Source organism: Cryptomeria japonica, chromosome 3 (assembly GCF_030272615.1).
Source record: "Cryptomeria japonica chromosome 3, Sugi_1.0, whole genome shotgun sequence".
Taxonomy (NCBI): Eukaryota; Viridiplantae; Streptophyta; class Pinopsida; order Cupressales; family Cupressaceae; genus Cryptomeria; species Cryptomeria japonica.
In genome coordinates, this window is record NC_081407.1 from 88,041,712 (window position 1) to 88,060,593 (window position 18,882).

General features: G+C 37.3%; 2 pseudogenes; both read right to left on the bottom strand.

Annotated features, from left to right (window-relative positions):
• Positions 1-1,509: 1,509 nt before the first annotated feature.
• LOC131873968 (bifunctional protein FolD 2-like) lies at positions 1,510-11,555 on the bottom strand (annotated as a pseudogene).
• A 5,566-nt stretch (positions 11,556-17,121) lies between these two features.
• Positions 17,122-18,053, bottom strand: LOC131054582 (bifunctional protein FolD 2-like; annotated as a pseudogene).
• Positions 18,054-18,882: the final 829 nt, after the last annotated feature.

The window sequence follows — 18,882 nt, forward strand, 5'->3', positions numbered from 1 at the left end:
TTTGTCATTGTGGTTGTTTATCTGAAACTGACCCTGTTTTCCCAATGAGCGGTGACAAATGTCCCAACAGTTGGAGAGATTAGAGTAAAACCTCAATCTTCCTCTGCGTTTCAGAGGGGCAGCTCCCTTGTATGATAGGGGTATTTAGGATTTTTGTGTACTTTTAACCTGAAAGTACATAAAGGAGGAAACAAAGAACTTAAACAAGATTAATAATGGAAACCCTACTAGAAGACATACGAATATCAAGTAGGATTTCATAAATGATATATAATATAAAAGGGGTCACTGCCAAATAGGTCAGTCATGCAACAATAATGAATGAAGTACAATAAACCTCAACACATGAAGAGATAGGTTGTACTAGCACATGCAAGTCAAGATACCATGAAATGATGTGTTTCATCAATAGATTTCACCAATACATAAAGGGATTACTAATTTAACATACACAAAATTAGTAACGATAACTCATGAATACATTCAAGACACACAAACTCAATGCATTCTTCATTATTATTTTTGAAAATATACAAGTTCTACAGAGATTTCCCCCTCTGTAAAAGTCCCCCCTTCCATTGCAAATAACCTTGTATTTATAGGCCTTGTAGGATAACTACCTTATAACCCACTCGTGTAACTACTTGGGATAACCATTCAAGTCAACACTTAGAATAACTACCTTTTAGAAACAATTTGGAATTTACCTAGGTCCAAATTCTAACTTGTGGTTACATGAGTGACATAGTCACTTTTACAAAAGAACAACTTGAAGCTTCATAACTTTGGATGAAAAGAGAAAGTTTTTAGTTTTTATCGATCATCCAATAAGATCATATGCGATAAAAACACAATACAAATTATTTCTCTAAGAAGCCACCCATTTTGCCAATAATCTCCTCTTTATAAACTCGCTTTGAAATATTGAAATGAACACTCGACATGTCTATATCAAAGGATTCCAATCATACTTGTTGAGCATCATATTATTCCTTGAATATTTCTTACAACATTTTGAACTTGTAGGAGGCTAGAATGTTTTCATATGATCAATATTTCCTAATAGGATATAGCACCTAACTTTTCAAAACATCTTCCATTTGTACCCAAAATTTTAGAAACATGCCAAGAACATGTACATTCCTCTCGAGCTCTCCAATGCACCTTTATCTTATTCAATCCAGTTGACTGGAAGGATGCCCAATCTTCAAGAGTGTCTCTCAAATCATGAATTTGGGCCTTCAATCCTTTACAACAATTTGCATCCTTATTAGTTGAATAAATATTAATACAAAGTGTCACTAATTTCCAGTTTAGTCTGGTACTCTCTGTAGGATATTAGATGGTAATTGTAAGCAGCTAAACAATAAGTCAAAGATTATTAATTTAATTCATTTTTGCAATGCTTGATTAAATCTCTTCTATGGAAAAGTGCTCATGCCATGTTTGAATAAAGCTCTTTATCGAAACTTCATTAAAGTTCTGAAGATAAATGGTATTAGCCTAATATCATAAGTGTGCAATGATCCTTGAAAGCCACATTTCTACACAAGCCCACTTTGCAATATCTACTATATTTCTAAGAAGCATTGCAATAGTCATTGGTCCAACACCTCCTGGTACTAGAGAGATTCATCCAGCAACAATTTTTGCCTCCTCAAAAGTAATATCACCAACTAATATATAACTCAATTTTCTTCTTGGGTCATCAACTGCATTTGTTACCACCTCAATAACAACAACCCCTATCTTTATCCAATCTGCTTCGATCATGTTTACCTACCCTGCAGCGGCTGTGATAATATCTTCCTCACATATGATATTCTTTGGATCTAGAGCTTGAGTATGTGCAACAGATACAATTGCATCTAGTTTGATCAGAAACAATTGTAATGTCCCCTTCTCAGGCGTGATGTTTCAATTGACCGATGGCCTATTTCGAAGACCCGTAGGCTACTCAATGGGTGAAATTAGGGTTTCCAGTTTTGGAGGTTGTTGCTCATGAAATAGAGTTTGGATCATAGATTCTTTTTGGGTTTTCAGAGGGCTTCGCAATGGTATGTCTGTCTTTGCGTTCTGAGCACTTTTTAGAATTTACTATTTTTAGTAAATTCTATTTCTAGCAGTGGTCCTGATTATTTTGGCACAGTTGGTTCTCTTCTTCAGTTGATTCATTTGCCTTCATCACTTTTGGCCTTGGGATGTTTTTGGAGAGATAAGTTCATTTCATTTAAATAATGTTATGTTTTAATGTTATATTTTAAAGTTGACCCCTTGGCCTAGCTTCATCACTTAAAGTTGTTTTAAATGGTGGTCTTCAAGGGTGGACGCATCATGGGAGGGATTTAATATTTCCTAAGGTCTAAAGTCTTGCTTATGAAAAGGGGTGCCAACTTTATGAAGAGAAGTGAATTAAAATAAAGGTTAATTAAAGCTTTTAAAAGTGGTGCCATCTCTTGGAGGAAAATTCAAATGTGAAATTAGGGTGCACTTTCTAGAAGCCTCTAGAGATTCCTTCTTAAGCTTATAAATGGAGGCCTCTTCCCTTCATTTTGGATATCTGATGTCTATTGAAGTGTTACTTTGCCAAAATGGTATTGGGGTTTCTTTGAGGAATGAATGCCTCCTAGCCTTGGCATTGCTTCTTGCTTGAAAGATAGCAACTATTGGTGATTTAGTGTAGTTATGAGAGTTTGTAGTGAGGATTGCATTGTAGCTTGATGTGTACTGGAAGTTCAGTTATTTGCATCTCATTTCATTTTTGGGAGTTGCGGTTAGCAGGGCAGATTTGTAGTTCACTCATATAATTCAAAATAAAAACATATTCATTCTGGGTATTACATATTTCCTCTTGTTTTGGCTCGGCACTCCTTTGTGCAAATTTGCAGATTCTAATATGAAGTGTTTTATTTTATAGAGAAGAATTGTCTTTCATGCCTGGCATCACTGCTGGGAAATGCCTTGGGGTTCATGTTAAATAATCTGCTGGGTTAATGTCTGATTTCTTGGTATTGGTTTGTTCACCTCCTTCATAGGAAGCCATTGCTTTTGGTTTTGGGTCATTGGGACTAGTGGTGATTTAGTGTAGTTGTGAGAGTTTGTAGTGAGGATTGCATTGTAGCTTGATGTGTGCTAGAAGTTCAGCTATTTACATCTCATTTCATTTTTGGGAGTCACAGTTAGTAGGGTAGATTTGTAGTTTCACTCATATAATTCAAAATAAAAACATATTCATTCTGGGTATTGCATATTTCCTCTTGTTTTGGCTGGGCGCTCCTTTGTGCAAATTTGCAGATTCTAATATGAAGTGTTTTATTTTATAGAGAAGAATTACCATTCTTGCCTAGTGTCACTACTGGGAAGTGCCTTGGGGTTCATGTTAAATAATCTATTGGGTTAATGTCTGATTTCTTGGTATTGGTTTGTTCACCTCCTTCATAGGAAGCCATTGCTTTTGGTTTTGGGTCATTCAGACTAGTATTGAGAGTGTAATGAGCATTTTAGTGATTCCATGTGTTGTTGATTAAGCATTTCAAGTGCAAGTCTATCATAAATTAGAATATTAAGATTGAACCTTGAGTAGAATTTCTTGGACTTATCATTTTTGTTAACCCCGGGAGAGTCTTCTATATTGTTGCAGCATCATTTAGTCTTAATCTTATGATCTTGGCAAGCATTCACTATCATATTGTAAGCTGAACAATAGTACTGGCAACATTTCTTCTCATTTTCATTTCACGCTTGTTATTTACATTTAATTCCATGTCTAAGTTCTTAGCATCTCCACCATATGGTAGCTCCATTCCCACCTTGGGTTTGAAAGCACATGCTTGGTGTTGATTTTTCCTTCCAGTAGTTGTAATTGTAAAGATCCTCTAACCATATGTTAGTCCATCTTGGGCACATTCTTGGTTAGAGTTGCCTTCAACATGCACTAAGATCCTTTGACCATATGTTAGTCCATTTTGGGCACATTGTTGGTTAGAGTTACTTTCAAAATGCTTTAAGACCCTCTGACCATATGCTCATGCCTTGCCCAACTCGGGATCTTGGTGTACATTCTTGGTTAGAGTTGCATTCCACATCATTTTGGTTTAAGTGCTAACCCTAACGGATGTGTGTTGCATTACTTTTGTAATTGAAAAATTGAAAAAATTGGTCTGGGATATTTCAGTGGTATCAGAGCTTCACATCCTGCCATCCTATGAAACAAACCTTCTATGAGTGACAAAGAAAGAAGATAGTTAGCAAGGGAAGATAAGAAGGCTACAAGTCAGTTTCAGTTTTAGTGGTATTAGGTTCTTGAAGGTCAGACAACATCAGAGGTTTTGAGGGCTCATTGGGAGTCTTCTCTGGAAACATAAATGGGGGATAGTGAGAGGCTAGTGGGTGGTACTGAGAGGTTTACAAGCAGTCGGGATGAAAGTGGAAAAGGAAGGGAAAGAACACCAAGTCTGGGAAGGAGGTTTGAGAGGAAGATGGATGCATTAATGGATATGGTATCTCTCATGATGGGGAAAATGGGTCAGAGTTCTAATTCACAGAACAATCAAGGGCACACTGGAGAACACAATGGCTCCAACCAGCATAATGAACAAGCTTCTCTGCATACCTCAAATAGAACAAATATTTATTCTAGGCCTTTTAAACCCACCTTCTTGGAACCAGTAAACTCTCAACCTGATCCGGGAGAGAATGCATCATTTGTGGAACAATTGAGACTTGATCATGCTGAGTATGAGTCTCTTCCTGATGAAATCAAGCTAGACATGTCTTACAATGATTTCATGGACCATAAAAGGAATACAATGATTTCATGGACCATAAAAGGAAGAATAAAGGACATGGGAGACATCGTGAACATAGGGAAGCAACAGTATAGAGGGATTTGCACCAAGCAATCAACAAGGTTATGCTTCCACATTTTGACAGGAGTGATAGTAGTTCAGCAAGAGCTTGGATACAAAAGTTAGACAACTATCTAGCTCTTAGACCCATGATAGAAGAGGAGGCAATCAAGTTTGCTATGCTTCATTTAGATGGGGTAGCACACAAATGGTGGTACCATGGTTTAGTCACCTTGGGGCATCGGTCGATCACTACCTATGATGAGTTCACCAATAGGCTCACAGAGAGATTCGAGAAAAGGGATCCAGAAGTGCATTTCAGAGAATTGGCACAACTTAGACAACATGGCACAGTCGATGCTTACATAGCTGAATTTCAGAGGCTTTTAGTAATGGTCACAGGAATCACTAAGAGGCAGTTGGTGATCCTATTTAATGAAGGGCTTATGGAGCCACTCAAGGGTTGGATTAAAGCTTTCAATCCACCCTCCTTACAAGAGGCAATGAAAAAAGCAAGAAATATGGAGTGGGCTGCTCCTAAGGCAAAAATTCAATCCAAGCCATTATTTCACAAAAAGGATAAAGGAAAGGGACCTCACCATAAGGAGTTCAAATAGCATAACACTCATGTCACAAGGCTGGATCCTTAACGAACTCCGAAGAAAGGGGTTATGTTTCTAGTGTAGAGAAAAATGGTCACAAGATCATATTTGCCCAAAGGGAGTCAAAATTCATCAAATTGAATACTATTCAACTAGAGAAAGCGATTCTGATTCTTCAGACCAGCAATTAGATTGTGATGATAGCGAAGTGGAAAGAGTTCCCGAAGAAGCTGAAGGTGATAAAGGAAGTGGGGGTACCTTGGCTCAACTTTCGAGCTTTCAAAAAAATGAATTCTTCAAGGTTCGAGGGATGATTAAGGGGCAACGAATAGTTGCTTTGATTGATACTGGAGCAATGCATAACTTCATTGATGAAGTGGTGGTGGCAAAGAAAGGGCTGCAAATAGAAGATTTTGAAGGCTTCAAGGTTATGGTTGCTGATGGATTTCACATTTCTTGCACCAAGAAGATCCCAAATATGTCTATGCAATTGGGAAACTATGAAGTCGAGAATGACTTCTATGTAGTCAGCATTGGAGATACAGATGTTGTCCTAGGCATTCAATGGTTGCATTCACTTGGAGAGATCTCCCTAAATCTGTAAACCATGGAGCTCAAGTTTCAATCTGATGAGAAGAAGATGGTGTTAAGAGGAATGTCTAACGGTGGACCTCAGATTGTGTCATTCAAGCGAATGGGATAGTTTATTTGGCATGATCAAGTTGAGTGGGCTGCGGAATGTATGATTCTCCTAGCTAGTACGGTTGAAACAAAGAGGGACTACCCTCCTAATATCCAGTCCTTACTCACCAGGAAGAGTAAAGTGTTTGTTGATTTACCTCCTCGGCCACCTCCCAAACAAGGCTCAGAGAATTTCATAGAGCTCAAGGAAGGGGCTAAACCAGTTATCACAACTCCATATTGGTACCCTAAGAAGAAAAAGGATGAGATTGAGAAAAACATTAAGGAACTCTTGGAGATGGGCTTCATTCGTCCAAGTAAGAGTCCGTTCACTTCAGCAGTTGTCCTTGTGAAGAAGAAGGATGGTACCATTCGCATGTGTGTGGATTATTGTGCTTTGAATCAAAGCACCATCAAAAATCGATACCCTATTCCAAGGATAGATGGGCTCATAGATGAGCTACATGGACCCAAGTTCTTCTCAAAGATTGATCTGAGGTTGGGCTACTACCAAATTCAGATGAGAGGGTCTGATGTTGAGAAGACAACATTTAGATGTCACTATGGTCACTTCAAGTTTCTAGTCATGCTATTTGGGTTGACTAATGCTCCTGCTACCTTTCAGTCTTGTATGAGTAGAGTCTTTCAGAAGCAGTTGAGGAACTTTGTGTTAATCTTTTTTTATGACATTTTGATCTACAACATGACATGGGAAGAACACCTCAAGCACTTAGAGGAAGTGCTTAGCATCCTTGAATCAGAAAGTCTGTTTGCCAAATAATCCAAATGTGAATTTGGAATGAAGGAGATACTTTACCTTGGTCACATAATCAGTGCTAATGGAGTGAAGGTTGATCCTGAAAAGATCAAGGCAATAGTTGATTGGCCACCCCTAGAGAACTTGACTCATTTGAAAGGGTTATTGGGTCTTTGTGGTTTTTACAGAAGATTTGTGAAGGGCTATTCACAAAATGTTGCTCCTCTTACTAACCTCACAAAAAAGGGAGCTTTTTGTTGGATAGAAAAGGCTCAAACTACTTTTGATAATTTTAAAAAGATCATGAGCTCTTGTCTAGTTTTGGCAATTCCAGATTTCTCCAAGCCCTTCGAGCTACAATGTGATGCATCTAGAGAAGGTGTTGGGGCTGTTTTGATGCAAAACAAGCATCCCATTATGTTTGAGAGCAGAAAATTAAGAGGTGTTGAAAGGACCTACTCCATCTATGACAAGGAAATGCTTCCAATCATGCATGCATTAGCTAAGTTCAGACGGTATTTGGTGGGGAGCAAATTTGTGGTCAAGACTGATCACAATAGTCTCAAACACTTCTTGCATCAGAAGGATTTGAATGAGAGACAACAAAAGTGGGTGACTAAGCTTCAATCTTACGATTTTGACATTGAGTATGTCAAAGGGAAAAACAATATTGTGGCTAATGCTCTATCTAGGAGACCTCATCTGAGTTCATTGTGTGAGTTCACTACTGATTGGAAGGACATGTTGTTTGCTGATTATGCCAAAAATCAATTGGCAATTAGCATCATTGAAGGTACTTTTCATGATGAAAGGTACAAGGTGGTTGACGGGCTGATACACTACAAGGGTAGAATCTTTGTGGTGGCTGATTCTAGCTCAGAAAAAAGATTTTGATGATATTCCATGACATTCCACTTGCTGGTCATCAGGGTTTCTTCAAAACATATAGGCAGATTCGGGAAAGATTTGCTTGAAAAGGGCTGAAAGGGGAAGTTCAACACTACATCCAGGAATGTCCTACTTGTCAGATGAACAAGAATGAGCACACTCTACTTGCTGGTCTGCTACAACCTCTTCCCATTCCCAACCAAAAATGGGAAAGCATATCAATGGACTTCATCACTAGGTTGCCAAAGGCCCAAGGCAAAGATTGTATCTATGTTGTAGTGGACAGATTGACAGAGTTTGCTCACTTCTTTGCCATCACGAGCTTTTTTTCAGCAGCTCAAGTTGCAAATTTGTTTTTTCATGAGGTGTTTAGATTGCATGTGTTGCCAAAAAAAATTGTGAGTGATAGGGACAGAAAGTTCCCAAGAACCTTTTAGAAATAAGTCTTTAGGATGAATGGTATGGTGCTTACTCCAAGCACTAGTTATCACCCCCAAATCGATGGACAAACAAAGATAGTAAACAAGTGGTTGGAAGGCTATCTGAGAAACTATGTTTCAGAGCAGCAAAGAGCATGGGTGAAATGGCTCCACATAGGCGAGTATTGTTACAATTCTTCCTTTCATATGTCAATAAGGATGTCTCCCTTCATGGCTCTCTATGGTTATGAGGCTCCTAGCTTTGCTGATTTGGTGTTTGGTGATAGCAAAGCCCCTCAAGCCAAGGGTTTGTTGCAGCAAAGTCAAGACATCTTGAAATCCTTGAAGAACAACTTGTAGATTGCTCAGAATCAGCAGAAGATGTACGCTGATCAATGATGCGTTGAGTGCTCTTTTGAGGTTGGAGATATGGTTTATCTTCGACTACAGCCATACAAACAGTCTACTCTCAAGAAGAGTAGAGCTGAGAAGCTCAAGCCTCATTTCTATGGGCCATTCCAAGTCATTAGATAGGTTGGAGCAATAGCTTATGAGTTGGATCTACCTTCAAGTAGTAAAGTGCACAATGTCTTCCACGTGTCTTGCCTCAAGAAGGCACTTGGACATAATGTTATTGCTTCTTCACAATTACCACCTTTGGATGAAGAAGGGTAGTTGATTTTGACTCCGAAAGAGATTATTGATTCCAGAGAGCATTCTTTGAGAAGAAGAACAATCAAGGAATACTTGGTGAGGTGGAATAATTTTCCCTTGGAGGATGCAACTTGGGAGAATGAGGAGATTTTGCAGCATCCAAACTTGCAATTGCTTGAGGACAAGCAATCTTGGGGAGGGTAGATTGTAATGTCCCCTTCTCAGGCGTGATGTTTTAGTTGACCGATGGCCTATTTCGGAGACCCATAGGTTACTCAATGGGTGAAATTAGGGTTTCCAGTTTTGGAGGTTGTTGTTGCTCATGAATTAGAGTTTGCATCGTGGATTCTTTCCGGGTTTTTAGAGGGCTTCGCAGTGGTATGTTCGGCTTTGCATTCCGAGTACTTTTTCGAATTTACTATTTTTAGTAAATTCTATTTCTGGCAGTGGTCCTAATTATTTCGATATAGTTGGTTCTCTTCTTCAGTTGGTTCAGTTGCCTTTCTCACTTTTGGCCTTGGGATGTTTTTAGAGAGATATGTTCATTTCATTTAAATAATGTTATGTTTTAATCTTATATTTTAAAGTTGACCCCTTGGCCTAGCTTCATCACTTCAAGTTGTTTTAAAAGGTGGTCTTCAAGGGTGGACGTATCATGGAAGGGATTTAATATTTCCTAAGGTCTAAAGTCTTTCCTATGAAAAGAGGTGCCAACTTTATGAAGAGAAGTGAATTAGAATAAAGGTTAATTAAAGCTTTTAAAAGTGACACCATCTCTTGGAGGAAAATTCAAATGTGAAATTAGGGCGCACTTTCTAGAAGCCTCTAGAGATTCCTTGTTAAGCTTATAAATGGAGGCCTCTTCCCTTCATTTTGGGTATCTGATGTCTATTGAAGTGTTACTCTACCTGAACGGTATTGGGGTTACTATGAGGAATGAATGCCTCCTAGCCTTGGCATTGCTTCTTGCTTGAAAGATAACAACTAGTGGTGATTTAGTGTAGTTATGAGAGTTTGTAGTGAGGATTGTATTGTAGCTTGATGTGTACTGGAAGTTTAGTTATTTGCATCTCATTTCATTTTCGGGAGTTGCGGTTAGCAGGGCAGATTTATAGTTTCACTCATATAATTCAAAATAAAAACATATTCATTCTGGGTATTGCATATTTCCTCTTGTTTTGGTTGGGCACTCCTTTGTGCAAATTTGCAAATTCTAATATGAAGTGTTTTATTTTATAGAGAAGAATTGCCATTCTTGCCTGGCGTCACTGCTAGGAAATGCCTTGGGGTTTGTGTTAAATAATCTGTTGGGTTAATGTCTGATTTCTTGGTATTGGTTTGTTCACCTCCTTCATAGGAATCCATTGCTTTTGGTTTTGGGTCATTCAGACTAGTATTGAGAGCGTAATGAGAATTTTAGTGATTCCATGTGTTGCTGATTAAGCATTTCAAGTGCAAGTCTGTCATAAATCAAAATATTAAGATTGATCCTTGAGTAGAATTTCTTGGACTTATAATTTTTATTAAGCCCAAGAGAGTCTTCTATATTGTTTCAGTATTGTTTAGTCTTAATCTTATGATCTTGGGAAGCATTCACTATCATATTGTAAGATGAACAGTAGTATTGGTAGCATTTCTTCTCATTTTCATTTCACGCTTGTTATTTACATTTAATTTCATTTCTAAGTTCTTAGCATCTCCGCCATATGGTAGCTCCATTCCCACCCTGGGTTTGAAAGCACATGCTTGGTGTCGAGTTTTCCTTCCAGCAGTTATAATTGTAAAGATCCTCTGACCATATGTTAGTCCATCTTGAGCACATTCTTGGTTAGAGTTGCCTTCAGCATGCACTAAGATCCTCTAACCATATGTTAGTCAATTTTGGGCACATTCTTGGTTAGAGTTACTTTTAGAATGCTTTAAGACCCTCTGACCATATGCTCACGCCTTGCCCAACCAGGGATCCTGGTGTACATTCTTGGTTAGAGTTCTATTCTACATCATTTTGGTTTAATTGCTAACCCTAATGGATGTGTGTTGCATTACTTTTAGATTTGAAAAATTGAAAAAATTGGTTTGGGATATTTCAACAATGCAATAGGTGACCCTACTATGTTCCTCCTTCCAACCAGAGTTGCTCTTTTCCCTGGTATGGAGATCCCACTCCTTTGTAATAATTATATGCATCCCTTTGGTGTACAAGGAACAAACATAGGCTCCTTCCCCTTCATTGCAATTTTTCCAATGTTGAGAGGATGAAATCCATCTACATCCTTTTCTATGCTTATGGCAATCAGTATTCTCTCTTCATCAATGTGAGATGGTAATGGAAATTGCACCAATATACCATGTACTTCAGGATTGGTGTTTAGATTAAGAACTATCTCAAGCATCTTATTTTCTGATGCATCTCCCGGTAAGTCAATATCAATGGATTTTATCCAAACCTCTATACATGCCTTTCTTTTCATGTGCACATAAACCTAGGAATCTTTCCTTTCACCCACAATGACAACTGCCAATCGAGGAACCTTCTTTCAAGCATTCTCTTGGAAAATTCATTTGCCATGTTTAATCTTCCATATTTTACAATATTTTAATCACAATTTGCATGTGTGTTAACCATGTCATTCTATCAAACACTTGCATCATTCCTTTCCCTCCTCTCATGAATTGCATTCATGAATACCAGAGTGGTTGTGACCATAACATCTGACGCAATCCCTCTATCTTTTAACGCATTGATGAATGTCCATGTTCTGCTCCAAATTTCCCATTATGGCACAAGAAAGAAAAAGCATGGAGAGGTTGTGGTGGTTGACTTTACACCCGCCAAATGCATTTTCTTGAAGTTTCTAAAGTCTTTCCATAAAATGTATCCAATGCATCTCGTGCAGTCCTGGCATTATATGAGATGCCATTGATTTGAGGTATTTGTCAACCAGTTCACATGCCATGTCTAAGCTTCCACTTTCCACGTTTTTGTCAATCAATCATGACATTGACTAAGCTTCCACGGTTTTTGTTCATGTCTACCAGAGCTATTGCACCTTGATAGAGTAATTAACAACTTTATCATGCATTCTATGGTTTGTATTCATATCGCCAGACAATTTGCAGCATTGGTTTGCAGTTAATGAGACCATGTTTCTTTAAGGCATTCTATCAATCAACTCACAACATTCCTTGTTCTCCTTATCTACGCCTTTCACTTTTTGCACACATATCTACATTTCATGGTATGTCTATGCTTCCATATCTTTTGCAAACATGTGAGCCAGGGCATAAAACATGTTCATTATACTTTGGTGGATGTCAACATTCTTTTAAAAGCTTCCATTTCAGCATAGGTAGGGAGGATGTTGGCATAGGTTGCAGAGTTTTCCAGTATAGTGGTGTAATCTTGTTTCCATATTGGCATGTATATATCCAGAGAGACTGCAACTTCCAAATATGATAAATTCTCTCTTTGCTTGAATGCATTGATGAATGTTCATAATCTATTGTTTGAAGTTTCCTTTTAAAACTCTTATGGAGGAGGTTAAGAATGCTCTAGAACAGAGCATTTCTAATCTTCTTGACAAAGTGGGCCCACAAGGTTAGGAAATAAGGTTAGGAATGCTCCGTTCTAGAGCATTCTTAACCTTTTTTTTTTAAACACTCTTGAGGTTATGAAAATGGGTTAGAAATGTTGCAAAATGGAGCATTCCTAACCATTACTCAAAAATACAATAACCCAAACCTCAAAAACCATTGACCATAGGGGCGAGATATAAGAGAAATGGAAAAGACATTTTAGATGACTTATATCTTCCAAATGGTAGGGAGTTAAGTCTTCAAATTTGAAACATGCATTGATGGTAGGGAAACAGGCCAACAACATCATTTACTCCTCATGAAGAATCAAAAAATGAGAGATTTTAATCATTTTGGGGCGAGAGACATCAAAACTTGAAAGTTGAATATATGATAGACTATGAACTGGGTTCATGCGAAAATTAGCCACATGACACAAAATAATGCTTAGAACCTATTTATCAAATGATTTCCCTCAATTCTTGGTAACTTCTAAAATTCATCCAATTTTCATATTTTTACTAACAACGGCCTTGGATCACATGCACACTCATTATGCATAGACACATATTTGGGCCTTTATTCAACATTGGTACCAATTTGAAGTTCAAATTTTTTTTGGTATGTCAAATATGGGGCAACAAATGGCTTGGACTAGAGACAAGAACTACAAAGGACACACGATGCACCCAAAATCTATGGTTCGCAGGCTAGTGCATTATCCTTTGAGCAACAGAGTCAGAGAGAAAACAACATAGGGAATAGCTGGAGAATCCAGTCACAAACCAAAAATGGGATGAACACAACAAAACTTCTAACTAAAGTATGTACATGGTAGGAAAAGCCTACCTCAAACTTCTCTAGGATTTTCATACAAAACCATTCACAGACTGAGACTAATAGGCACCTTTATGGAAAAGTGGCGTGCATCCATGTGACACCTATAACCTCATTAGGTTGGAAAGGTCAACATGTATAAAATGAGAAAAATCTTTGACCAACAAACCAAACAACCATATCTCATCATAAATCTCCAAGCTCTCTTGAAAGATCTGGGTATCACTTTGAACATTATTGGCTATTAGTGGAATATTCCCAAGTATACCTATATCCTCTATCTGAAGATCCATCAGATAGTCTAGTTTGCAATAAATTAATCCACGAATTGGACGACCTTCATATAATCTATGATGTGAAGAAACTTGAATAGACATAACCATTCAATCTTGTTCTTGAGTATCAACTTGAAAATTATCTGTAGAAATACACTCATCTGAAAACAAAGGTTTGAGGTACACACTTTCACCACAGGAGAAGTCATCATTTGAATCCTTCAAACACCAATCTGGAATACAAACACTATGAGAATTAACTTCATTAACTTCCTTCACTATATCTTCCATTACCTCATTTATCTCAACATATTTGGTACAGTTCCCAAAACTATCCTCTTGAATAAGGATGTCTTCTTGATTTAAAGATTCAAAAGGAGGATTGATTTGAACCTTGAATACTTCATAAGGCATAGATTGAAATTCCATCAAAATAGGGACATTTGTTGATATATCTATATGGATTTCATCATCAACCCTCACATAGGAATTTGCATTATGTTTTGTGTTCTCTTGTCCCAATGATTCCTCTCCATCACACTCTTCATGAAATTAAAAAACTTCATACTCAGATGGTATGCATGATAAAGAGTGGATGTTTGATGCTTCAACTTCTTTCACTCGAGGCTGATCTAGGAGTTCAGTAAAAGTATCCGGTTTTGAAGATAAAGATTATGTTTGCAAACTTTTACCTATGGTTGCTTCTCCATTGGACATATCTATACAAGGTTGTCCACTAGGTATCATACCTTTGATTATATCAAAAAATCTTTCATCTTCAATTATTAATGATGGATGAATGAGAATATCTTCTCCACATAAAAAGTCATCATCATAAGAATTGAGACACGAAGTTGGAATGAAGACTATAGGGGATACATCTTTATCCCTCTCCTCTTCATCATTTTCTTGAATCTTGGGCTGCATGGAAGTCTTGAAATCATTATTTCTCCTTCAAGCTCCTTGTTTTCAGGTTCATGGAAGACTTTTTCTTTACTATGACAATCTTCATAGTGCTCATGGCATTTTTCAATGCAATCTTCTTTCTCTATCCCACTCACCTTTAGATATTTCTCTTGACATCTATCCTTACAAGTAGATGTGACTTCATCTTGTTCAGTGTATACACATATTAATGAGATCCTTTCATTACTTTTATCATAGGAATTTATATCAATGAGAAAACAATTCTCACTCTCATCTTTTTGTTCAATCTTTAGCAATGTTTGAAGCTGAGAAGGATGCACTTTATCATGATCAAGTTTCCTATTTTCATAGAAGCTTTTCAAAAACTTGATATGTGAATCATTGAGAGTCTGATTTTATTGAGAAATAGTGGGAGGAGGATGAGCATCATCATTATTATCCATTGTTGATTCAAGAATACAGTCACAAACAAGAATTTGGTTCTATCTTCCATCCTTTTCCTCAATCTTTTGCAGAGTTTGGAGTAGAGAAGGATTAATTTTATGAGGATCAAGTTTCTTTCCATTGTAGAAACTCTCCAAGAAGTTGAGTTTTTCAGGACTATCAAGACTTTGATTCTCTTGAGAGACTGGCTCAAGAGAAAGATCACTTTTGTCTTCATCTTTCTCGATTGTTGACTTGGGTAAATGATCACAAGCAAGAAAACTGATCTCCTTTCCATCCTTTTCTTCAATATCTGGCAACACTTGACATAAAGCAGGATGAATCTTATCAGAAGTAAATTGCATGCCACCATAAAATTTCTTCAAGAATTCAACTTGTATGGGCTCATTAGGAACTTTCTTCTTTTGATACATATAATCTTCATCATCACTTTCACTATCACTTTCCAACTTTCCTTTGTACCAAACCATTGTTCTAAATTCGATCTTTCAGATACAGTCACCAACCTTCAATCTGAAGAACGTACCTTACAATTTCTAAGGAACAAAGCACACTAGTATTTTTCTCCCCAGCAGACTCACCAAAAATCTATTGGTAAACAGACTTGTCACTGCGGTTGTTAATCTGAAACTGACCCTATTTGCTCGATGAGTAGTGGAAAACATCCTAATAGTTGGAGAGATTGGAGTAAAACCATAATCTTCCTCTGCGTTTGAGAGGGGTAGCTCCCTCGTATGATAGGGGTATTTAGGATTTTTGTGTACTTTTAACCTGAAAGTACATAAAGGAGGAAACATAGAACTTAAACAAGATTAATAATGGAAATCCTACTAGAAGACATACGACTATCAATTAGGATTCCATAAATGATAACAATTACAAAAGGGGTCACCGCCAAATAGGTTAGTCATGCCACAATGATGAAATAAGTACAATAAACCGTGACACATGAAGAGATAGGTGGTACTAGCACATGCAAGTCAAGATACCATGAAATGATGTGTTTCATCAATAGATTTCACCAATACATAAAGGGATTACTAATTTAACATACAATAAATTAGTAACAATAACTCATGAATACATTCAAGACACATGAACTCAACACATTCTTCATTGTTTTTTTTGAAAATATGCAAATTCAAAAACCCCTTAGTACAAAAGGTATGAACATCAAAATATCTCACTTACTTTCTCTACAAAATTCTGCAGAGATTTCCCCCTCTGTAAAAGTCCCCCCCTTCCATTACAAATAGCCTTGTATTTATAGGCCTTGTAGGATAACTACCTTATAACCAACTCATTCAACTACTTGGGATAACCATTCAAGTCAACACTTAGAATAACTACCTTTTAGAAAGAAGTTGGAATTTGCCTAGGTCCAAATTCTAACTTGTGGTTACATGAGTGACATAGTCACTTTACAAAAGAACAACTTGAAGCTTCATAAATTTGGAAGAAAAGAGAGAGTTGTTATTTTTTATCGATCATCCAATAAGATCATATGCAATAAAAACACTCGGTACAAATTGTTTCTCTAAGAAGCCACCCATTTTGCCAATAATCTCCTCTTTATACACTCGCTTTGAAATATTGAAATGAACACTCGACATGTGTATATCAAATAATTCCAATCATATTTGTTTAGCATGATATTCTTCCTTGAACATTTCTTACAACATTTTGAACTTGTAAGAGGCTAGAATGTTTTCATATGATCAATATTTTCCTAATAGGAAATAGCACCTAACTTTTCAAAACATCTTCCATTTGTACCCAAAGTCTTAGAATATGTCAAGAACATCTACATTCCTCTCGAGCTCTCCAATGCACCTAAGTCTTATTCAATCCACTTGATTGGAAGGATGCCCAATCTTCAAGAGTGTCTCTCAAATCATGAATTTGGGCCTTTAATCCTTTAAAATGATTTGCATGCTTATTAGTTGAATAAATATTAATACAAAGTGTCACTAATTTCTAGTTTAGTTATATACTTTATGTAGGATATTAGGTGGTAATTGTAAGAAGCTAAACAATAAGTCAAAGATCATTAATAAAATTCATTTTTGCAATGCTTGATTAAATCTCTTCGACGACAAAGTTCTCATGCCATGTTTGAATAAATCTCTTTATCGAAACTTCATTAAAATTATGAAGAGAAATGGTATTAGCCTATATATCTTAAGTGTGCAGTGATCCTTCAACACCACATTTCTACACAGGCCGCTCTGCACTATCTACTGTATTTCTAAGAAGCATTGCAATAGTCATTGGTCCAACAACTCCTGGTACTAGAGAGATTCATCCTTCAACACTTTTTGCCTCCTCAAAAGAAACATCACCAACTAATCTGTAACTCGATACTCTGCTTGTGTCATCAACTGCATTTCGTCCCACGTTGATAATAGAAACCCCTGGCTTGATCCAGTCTGCTTTGATCATGTTTGTCTACCCTGCAACAACTATGATAATATCTTCCTCACATATGGTGTTCTTTGGATCCAGAGTTCTAGTATGCACAATAGATATAGTTGCATCTAGTTTGATCAGAAGCAATGCAACAGGCAACCCTACTATGTTCCTCCTTCCAACCACAACTGATCTTTTCCCTGATATGGAGATCCCACTCCTCTGTAACAATTATATGCATCCCTTTGGTGTACAAGGAACAAACATAGCCTCCATCGCCTTCATTGCAAGTTTTCCAATGTTGAGAGGATGAAATCCATCTACATCCTTTTCTATGCTTATGACAGTCAGTATTCTCTCTTCGTCAATCTGAGATGGTAATGGAAGTTGCACCAATATACCATGTACTTGAGGATTGGCGTTTAGATTAAGAACTATCTCGATCACCATATTTTCTGATGCATCTCCCGATAAGTCAACATCAATGGATTTTATACAAACCTCTGCACATGCCTTTCTTTTCATTCACACATAAACCTGGGAATCTTTATTTTCATCCACAATGAAAATTGCCAATCTAGGAACCTTCTTTCAAGCATTCTCTCGAACAATTCACTTGCCGTTTTTAATCTTCCATATTCTGCAATATTTTAATCATGATTTACATGTGTGTTCACCATGTCATTCTGTCAAACACTTGCATCATTCCTTGCCCTCCTCTCACGAATTACATTCATGACTACCAGAGCGGATGTGACCACAACATCTGACACGATCCCTCTATCTTTTAACGCATTGATGAATCTCCATGTTTTGCTCCAAATTTCCCATTATGGCGCAAGAAAGAAAAAGAAAGGAGAGGTTGTGGTGCGTGCGTTTACACCCAGCAAATGCATTCGCTTGAAGTTTCTAAATCCTTTGCATCAAACGTATCCAATGCATATCTTGCAGTCCTGGCATTATATGAGATGACATCGATTTGAGGTATTTGTCAACTAGTTCACATGCCATGTCTAAGCTTCCACTTTCGACATTTCTGTCAAAGAATCATGGCATTGACTAAGCTTCCACGATTTGCTTTCATGTCTACCAGAGTCGTTGCACCTTGACAATGTAATTAACGGCTTTATCATGCGTTCTATGGTTTGTATTCATGTCGCTAGACAATTTGCAGCATTGGTTTGCAGTTAATGAGACCACATTTCTTTTAAGGCATTATGTCTATCAGCTCACAACATTCCTTGTTCTCCTTATCTACGTCTTCCACATTTTGCACACATATCTACATTTCACGGCGTGTCTGTGCTTCCATATCTTTTGCACACATGTCAGCCAGGGCATAAAACGTGTTCATTATACTTTGGTGGATGTCAACATTATTTTAAAAGCTTCCATTTGAGCACAGGGAGGGAGGATGCTGGCGTAGGTTGCAGAGTTTTCTAGTACAATGGTGTAATCTTGTTTCAATCTTGGCATGTATGTCTCGAGAGAGATTGCAACTTAAAAATCTGATGAATTCCCTCTCGTCTTCAATGCATTGATGAATGTTCATAACCTATCATTTGA